Genomic DNA, 10,007 nt, shown 5'->3' with positions numbered 1-10,007 from the left:
TTGCTAATAATAATAAGCCAGACAGAGAAAGACAAATACTGCATGGTATCACTTATATGTAGAATCTAAAGAAAAAGTTGAGTTCATAGAAACAGTAGCAAAATGGCAGCTTGCAGCTGAGCAGTGGGGGAAATAGGAGGAGGGTGATAAAATGGTACAAATTCTCAGTTATAAGATGAATAAGTTCTGGGGTACAGCATGGTGACTATAGTTAATAATAATGTATTGTGTAATTGGAATTTGCTAAGAGAATAGATATTAAGTGTTTTCATACATATACTCGTGAAAGGTAAATATGTGAGGTATTGGATGTGTTAATTAATGGTAAGAGTCCGTTTATAATGTATACATATTTGAAATTATCACAATGTATAGTTTAAATATGCTGCAATTTTATTTCTCAATTATACATCAATAAAGCTGGAAAAAAATAAAAATGGCACAATTGGTAAGAACTCTGAACACATTGGTATCTAACAATCCATGTGGTAGTATTTGTCTTACAGTAACACAAATCCTCCATTCTTCAAAGCTCTCCCTGAAGTCTACTAGGCAAGAGAGCTATCAGTAACTTCATTTTGTTAGATGGTGAGGAATGCACAGCTTGGCCAGCATAGAGTAGAAAAGGAACCACCCATGCAGAATGGTGGAACTATTTAAAAATGTACTAGGAAAATGAAAAGTACATATTCACGACATTAGCAACCATTAGAAAGCAAACATCTTGGGAACAGATAAAAATATTAGAGAGAAAATAATTATAGTCTGTGTGTACATAGAATGTACAGAATGGAATGGAAGTTTGAGCCTTTCTCCTCTAGATATTAAGGGCAAGCTGATCAGAACTGTCTCTTGATTTACATTGATTAGACATCTATCCTGAATTCTTATTATGCACATTGGTAGGCTGAGTTGCAGAGGGAAGTCACTAAGCCAACACAGAAGCCTCTTTGAGACTACCAAGTGTCTGCATTTCAAATAATGACTTTCTTGAATTTTTTAAATTATGAAGGTTTCACTCACCTTTCTCAAAAATGTCAAGTTTTTGTTATATAGCAAATAAAAAGGCAGAAACTATATTAATGGAACGTGTGTGACTATTAGAAAATAAAATGGGATGTGTGTGACTATTAAAATTAAGAATTAGAGTTAGAATTAAGAATTAGAATTCTTAATTTATAGCTACCTCTTGAAAATCGAAACTTCAGTTATTAACTTGGAATATTACCAAGTCTCATTTCTCTTTATTTTTGCCCTAGTACTATGCCATTTACTCCAAGCAGTAAATTAGGTGAAGACCAAAGCTTATTCTGCTAGAAAAAGATGGTTAGGGAGAATGTTAAAATGAGTGCCTGAGGGCACTTTTTATAGATGATGGAACATTTAACCAAGAGGTAGTGACTTCAATGCTTGACCTTTATACATATGCCCTTTGACATTTTGACTCTGTGCCTTAACGTCGTCTTCTATAAAATTAAAATAATAAGACATGTCCAGTCTTCCTGGTCACAGTAAAGCTCTCCTAAGATGTTTTGTGACAAAGTTTTTTTGCTTTAAGTAAAATGTACATTACAACTGCAAATAACATGAAAAATCAGCTTTAAACTCTAATTTTTCAATCCTCTGCAGGAATTTAATCCTTTACATTTCCTCCTATCACTGAAAAGTAGATTGTGGGTAAAAATTTTTCAGTGACTTAGCGTCCCATCATTACCTCTTTCATGCAGTAACTATTCTCTTTCCAATAAAAGGAGCATGTCTGCTATGTCTTAAAGAGATGCATCCTAACATTATAGATATCCAGAATTTTATATATTTTTTTTAAATTTAAGGTAAAATGGCTAAAAAAATGATAATAATAATTCCATCATCAGTCCTATGCTTTTCACAGATCTTTCAGTATCGAAAAAAAAAAAAAAAAAAAAAGGAAGAAGAAGAAAAATATGTGTACCAAAAAGAAAAAAAAAGAAAACATGATAGGAAGCCAAATGGAATTCTGGGGGCATAAAGGAACTTTTTCCTGACCCTCCCAACTCTAAATGGAAATGAAGTTGCCTTTAGTCTACATAAGAAAGTTTCTTCCGAAGTCCAGAGAAGCACAGAGAAGAAATGCTTTCCTCCTTGGCTTATCTTGGCAACCGGCTTCTACTGGGGAAAAGGGGGCCTTGCTCATTCTGCCATTAGTTAGCACTTGATTCCACTCAGAAAGTTACACTGTTTATGCCTTGGGAGCCACTCTCAACAAAAGCTCAGTATTTTGGAATTTCCAAATAAGCATATTTTCTGAATCAAAAAAAAAATGATGTTTTGGAAAGTCCAGGATCAATGGACTAAGCCACCTTTGTGCCTCTATTTTTAGAAAGTATTACATTGAAACTTCTGTAGAATCCCAGTCATGGAAGTTTTCTCATCTTTCTCAGATCACATTAATCTTGTGATCCATGTGGCGTCTCTTCCACTGTCTACTAATTTTGATCTAAGACCACCCATAGCTTTTAATTATCTACTCAAGTTTACTTCTGAATTTACCCTGTAGTCCATTTCCCTCATATTTTACAGTGCAGGCTGTTTTCTTTTTTTCTGGTCTTGACATTCCAGTCATTGTGGGTTTTGGGTTTTTTTTTTTCAGATTCCTCTCTCATGTTCTGACCATTGCTTTTCAATCTCTTTTACTTTTTAAAATTTTCTTGAACCTTCACACTTTCTAGGACCCATCCTAGGGTTCCTCTTCTGTGTGCGTTCCAAGCTTTCCCATTACTTCAGTGACCACATGTAAGTTGATTCTGAACCTACATCTTCAGTTCAATACCCTCTCCTAAGACTCACGGATATATTTTCTACTGCTGATGGCAAAGCTGGCTCATGGGCATGTAATCTGTGCAGGAACACAGGCCCCTCATGTGCAGAGGGCCCTATGTTTGTTTAACTCTCTATTGTCACTGTCTGGGAACTTATGGTAATTCTTAAACAAGGGCCCTGCATTTTCATTTTCTCCTGGCCCGCATCAATAATGTAGCCAGTCCTATCTACGGGCAGCTCCTGGGACATATTTCACAGACACATCTATGTGTCCATAAATACTTATGATTTCGGTACCATCTTCCCTTCTTTTCAATATTCAAATGATATCGTCAACATCTATCCAGCTAACATCTAGAAGTCATTATTGACTTCTTCCTTCACCAAGCAAAGAATTGGCCAAAATTTTGTATAAATTTATTGTCTTAGAAATTTCTAAATCCAATTTCTTCCCTGTGTTTTCATGACAAATGCCTTAATTCAGGCCCTTGTCTTCTATTTCCTAGAAGATTGTGACATCATTATTATTGCCAAAGCGCTGAACCTAAAAGCCATATAGGATCACATCACTTCTAACCTTAAAAATAAACAATGGCTCCATATCGACATTGTCTACAAACATTAATATGGGCCACTCAGGGACTTCCCTGGTGGTGCAGTGGTTAAGAATCCGCCTGCCAATGCAGGGGACACAGGTTTGATCCCTGAGATGGAAAGATCCTACATGCCGTGGAGCAATTAAGCCCGTGCACTACAATGACTGAGCCTGCGCTCTAGATCCTGTTGGTCACAACTACTGAGCCCATGTGCCACAACAAGAGAAGCCACTACAATGAGAAGCCATGCACCGCAACGAAGAGTAACCCCCACTCACCACAGCTAGAGAAAAGCTCATGCACAGCAACAAAGACCCAACGCAGCCAAAAAAAAAAGAGTAAGCCTATAGAGACAGAAAGCAGATTAGTAGTTAACAGGGGCTGGGAGAAGGGGGAATGAATGGTCACTGTTCAATAGGTAAAGGATTTCTCTTTACAGTGATGAAAATGTTTTGGAATTTTCAATATTGTTAATGCACTAAATGTCACTGAATTGGAACTTTAAAATGGTTAACTTTGTGTTATATGAATTTCACCTTAAAAATATACTAATTGATTCAATTCTGGCTTTAGATTATTTGTATTTTCTACATAATGGCTAGGCCCTGGCTAGGAATACTCATTAATGTTAACTGGATTGATTATTACATGCTAATTTTAATTGACTTTTGAATGGCAAACCATCTTGCATACCTGAAATAATCCCACTTTACCATGATGTTCTGTCCATTTTATACGTGAATGGATTTCACTTGCTAATATTGGTGTAAAGTTGGTTATTATATTGAGAGGTCTGTTATAGTGTCCAACTATGATGATTGTGGATTTTTCTAGTTCTCCTTTTTGTTTTTTTCAACTTTTGCTTTACACATATATAAACTGTTTTGTGTATATATGATAAATAAAGCTATGTTTACATATATTACACAAAGGTTGTAATTTTTGTACTATGAAAAGCACATATCTTAAGTATAGAGTTGAATTAGTTTTGAAAAATACATAAACCCTTTATAAATTTGTTACTATGTCTGCAGTGCTGCTATGTCTTTTTGCTCTCAGATATTGCTTCAGCTGGTCCATATTTTGCTATTCAGGTGCAATAAATTTCATTTTTAAGAGGTCAATGCTCTGTCTATAAACACAGCAGTAGAGCTTATTATTTTTAACACTGGACAAAGGATTTCAAAGGAAGTACATATCCTCAGTGTGTTATAAACCTTGGTTCCCTGTGGACCCACTTTTACTTGCTTTTCTGAATGTCATAAGAAGCCTGAAATAGCCCTGTGACAGGTTCAGCTTCTGGGTTGAGTGGTACAATTTATTATCTAGTTGTGGAAGCATTTCTCCCTTGGGTTAATAAAGCATCTACCTAAACAGTGTACAGATGCATAGGGACTGGAAAAATCATTTTGAGAATAGGTCAATAGATGTAGTAGAGAGATATTTTTCCCCTGGCCCTAAATTCCATTACTTTCTTCATGGAGCTATCTCTGTGCTATATATGGGTTGCTAAACCAGGGCTATTGCAGTTTGGAAGACAGCATCTTCCAGAACACTGGGAACTGTTAGTATGTTTTTCAGTTGGCACTACAGCTAGGTCTTCAATAAATAATTTCAATTTTCCAGAAGACTAGCAGATGATGATAATGGGAAAAAATAATCAAGTGCTAACTATATGTCAAGCACAGTTCTAAGAACATCACATGTTTATTTACTCTCCACAATAACCCTATATATAGTATCATAATCATATTCTTTTGCAGATGAGGAAAGAAGGCACAGAGAGGTGAGACAAGTTGTCCAGGGTATACACCTAATAAGAGTCAGGTTAGTTTACAAGAATGAGTTAAAATTTAAGAGCTTTAAAGGCTGAGGAGTTAAACCCAAGTAATCTATCTCTAGAAAGCACTCTTAACCACTACATTTTTCTCTCTCTCTATTCTGTAATAATATCAATGACTTCCAAGGGCATTAGTTCATTGTCCTCCTTAAATGTGATGTGAAATCCTTTGTTCAAAACAATACTGTATAAGTAACAAATGCTGGAGAGGGTGTGGAGAGAAGGGAACACTCCTACACTGCTAGTGGGAATGTAAATGAGTGCAGCCACTATGGAGAACGGTATGTTGGTTTCTCAAGAAACTAAAAATAGAGTTGCCATATGATCCAGCAATCCCAGTCCTGGGTGTGTATCTGGAGTAAACTATAATTCAAAAAGATACATGCACCCCAATGTTCATAGCAGCACAATTTACAATAGCCAAGACATGGAAACAACCTAAATGACCATCAACAGATGAATGGATAGAGAAGATGTGGTACATATATACAATGGAATATTACTCAGCCATAAAAAAGAATGAAATAATGCCATTTTCAGTGACATGGATGGACCTAGAGATTATCACACTAAGTAAAGTAAGTCAGAAAGAGAAAGACAAATACCATATGATATCACTTATATATGGAATCTAAAATATGACACAAATGAACTTATCTATGAAACAGACTCACGGACACAGAGAACAGACTTGTAGTTGCCAAGGGGGAGAGGGAGGGGGAAGGGAGGGATGGATGGGTGTCTAGGATTAGCAGATGCAACCTATTATATAGAGGATGGATAAACAGCAAGGTCCTACTGTAGAGCACAGGGAACTCTACTCAGTATCCTGTGATAGACCATAATGGAAAAGAATATGAAAAAAAATGTATATATATGTATAACTGAATCACTTTGCCATACAGTAGAAATTAACACAACACTGTAAATCAACTATACTTCAAAAAAATAAAAGGAAAAAAATGTTGTATAGAATACCATACAAAAACAAGTGCTGATAGACTTATAATGGGCAGGAAAAAGTTGTTCAAAGTACTGTTGGGACCTACAGGAGGTGTCAGGGCCAAATTCTTCATATACTTCTTCAATCTGAGGGTAGTGTCATAAGTCAAACTCCACTTTATGGTTTGATGCATGATTTGTTATCTAGTGGAAACACGTTTGAGAGTAAAGGCAGAGATAGTAACTATGCTGAGGCACTGAGTTGAAGTGATGTCTACACTGGCCACACTGAGATATATTGTTATCCTAGTCAGATAGCACCTAATATGTGATAAGTGCTTCATATGGCAGACAAAGTCATCTTGGGTCCAAAATGGCAACTCCTCCATTTCCACTGTAAGACTATCAAGACAATATCAACATCATTATCAATCTCTGTGTTTTTCACAGAACAGTTTTACTAAGAAGGAATTTGCCTTGCTTCAAAAATACAGGGAGTCCTCTTTGAAACTTCTATCAGGCTTGCGATGATCATCAGGGATCATCACCATCTGATTGGCCAGAGTCTATGGACGAAGTGGATGCGAGTCCACTGTGTCCTTGATCAGGTTGGAGGACCTTCTTTTGCTCTGAGCCACATTCAAAAATAGCAGCTTTTTGAGTCATCCTTTGAAAGATTTAGTGTGAAATACATAACTATCATACATGTTGCCTCTAAAATCCAAAATGAACATCATAGGATTCATCTTTTTAAAAAATTTCTTTGGAGAAAACTTTATGACATGCTTGAGACCACTGAACACCTAGAAATTCTCCCCTGGAAGTTAGGTAAGGCAAATATTGCTTTCAATTTTAGTACCAGAAAAAATGTCATGGGAACACGTTAAATGCTTTGTTCTTTGCAAAGAAATTCGGGAAATAAAGATACATCATCTCACACAGTATAATAGATTCAATTTATTTTTCACCCACCATGTACCACATAAAATACTAACAACTTAAATGCATTTCTTCTAATAATAATTATGAAAAGATTTATTTATACTCTTATTTATACTTTAAGTATACATCACTTGTATACTTCAAAAAATGAAGAAATGAGGATGTGAAACAGTGAACAATTTTTCATTGTAAGTGTTATTTGTGCAATTAGAAATCATACTCAGCACTACACAAATCTGATGTTTCTAGTCTTTCAATAGTATTGCTTTAAGTAGTTGTGTGACTTCTAAAATTTTTTTGTTTTTACAATATTTAGATATCATTTTGGAAATCACTGGGACAGAAGAATCATTTGACTTCCAGCCACAAGTTCTACTTCATCAGTTTAGGGCAGAAAGTCTAATCAAAGTAGCCAATAGATGTAGTGCATATATACAATGGAATATTACTCAGCCATAAAAAGAAACGAAATTGAGTTATTTGTAGTGAGGTGGATGGACCTAGAGTCTGTCATACAGAGTGAAGTAAGTCAGAAAGAGAAAAACAAATATCGTATGCTAACACATATATATGGAATCTAAAAAAAAAAAAGGCTCTGAAGAACCTAGGGGCAGGACAAGAATAAAGATGCAGATGTAGAGAATGGACTTAAGGACACGGGGAGGGGGAAGGGTAAACTGGGACAAAGTGAGAGCGTGGCATGGACATATGTACACTACCAAATGTAAAATAGATAGCTAGTGGGAAGCAGCTGCATAGCACAGGGAGATCAGCTCTGTGCTTTGTGATCACCTTGAGGGGTGGGATAGGGAGTGTGAGAGGGAAACACAAGTGGGAGGGGATATGGGGATATATGTATACACATAGCTGATTCACTTGGTTATACAGCAGAAACTAACACACCACTGTAAAGCAATTATACTCCAATAAAGATGTTAAAAAAAAAAAAAGACTTTTAACTCAAGTACTATATTTTACTTGATAGGAAAATACTTATGAGTCCATACTGATATAAAAGTAATCATAAAATAAATAAATACATGGAAGAAAAAAGATAAATTTCACTTACAGTAGAAGTGTAAGTAATTCTTACTTACAGTAGAATCCAACTAATAAATGTAGAAGGAAAGTGGAAAATGGAGAATAAACATTAGGTAAACAACAAAGTAAAAATTGTAGAAGACAACACATAGGTGTTACTAAATTGCAGGGAGGAAGTTTGTGAAAACACAGGATGTGTAATGTTTTGAAATACTCCCTCAAGATACTTATTAATGACAACAGGAGAGATAAATAACTTTACAGTAAAAAAACCCTGGCATATACCAATTTAAACAAGTGATTGTTGCAAACTTCAATAGTAATAATATATATGACATCATTAATCCCTTGATATCATGCACTGAGGATATAGCATTCTTGCCAAAAATGCATGGACATATTCAAATCATATTCAAATTTACTATTCAAAAGTAAAAAGCCATGAAAGTAAAAAAAAAAAAAAAACCTAAGGAATTGTTACAAATTACAAGACACAAAGAGAAATAACAACTAACTGCAATGTGGGATCCAGGATATAATCCAGAATAGAAAAATAACATTATTTGAATAATTGGTAGACATTTTTAAAAATTTTGTTTATATTATTGTGTTAATGTCAATTTCTTGCTCTTGACAACTGTACTATGGTTATGTGAGATGTTAACATTAGCAGGAGTAGGAGACAGATATAACAGAATTATTTGTATTAAATCTCCAGCTATTCTCTAGGTTTAAAATTAGTTCAAAATATTAGTAAAAAAAAAAAAAAAAAAAAGATAATCAACTCATCAAAACAAATTGCTCTGGGTACATAGAAATACATTATGTTGTCCAGTTTGGAGAATCACATTTGTAATATGCCTGTGTTTTTTCTGGACAGTTGCTGGTCATCTCATTTTCTCATTTAATCCTCCAAAAGGCCCTGTGAAATGAGCACCACTATTCCCCCATTCTAAAGATGACAAACGGAGACTGAGCATTTATTAACAAATTGGGATCTTACTAACTAAGAGATATCAAAAGTTGAGTTTTACTTTATATATTTTTGATTCCAAGAATAGGTTCTTTTCACTGTACCATCTTGCCTAATGACCACCAATGTTTATAGGCAAATTGCATCAGATTCAAATGTTAATGATGAAGGGTTCCTTTTTCAGATCCAAACTGTAATTCAGAAAGTCACATGTACCCCAATGTTCATAGCAGCACTGTTTACAATAGCCAAGACATGGAAGCAACCTAAATATCCATTGACAGATGAATGGATAAAGAAGATGTGGTACATATATACAATGGAATATTACTCAGCCATAAAAAAGAATGAAATAATGTCATTTGCAGCAACATGGATGGACCTAGAAATTATCATACTAAGTGAAGTAAGTCAGAAAGAGATAGACAAACATCATACGATATCACTTATATGTGGAATCTAAAATATGACACAAATGAACTTATCTACAAAACAGAAATAGACTGACAAACATAGAAAACAAACCTATGGTTACCAAAGGGGAAATGGGGGAGGTAATTTAGGAGTTTGGGATTAACATATACGCGCTACTATATATAAAACAGATAAGCAACAAGGACCTGCAGTATAGCACAGGGAAATATACTCAATATTTTTAATAACCTATAAGGGAAGAGAATCTGAAAAAATAGATCTATATCTATGAATCACTTTGTTGTAGACCTGAAACTAACACAACACTGTAAATCAACTATGCTTCACTAAAAAAAGGAAAAAATGTTAATATCAAAAAAAAAAAAAAAAAAAAACCCACATATTTTTGTGCCAGTACCTTACTGTCTTGATTACTGTAGCTTTGTATTACAGTCTGAAG

This window comes from Balaenoptera borealis (assembly GCF_965194805.1).
Source record: "Balaenoptera borealis genome assembly, chromosome: 6".
NCBI lineage: Eukaryota > Metazoa > Chordata > Mammalia > Artiodactyla > Balaenopteridae > Balaenoptera > Balaenoptera borealis.
The sequence above is the reverse complement of the archived record's forward strand: the minus strand, read 5'-3'. Positions refer to the sequence as shown.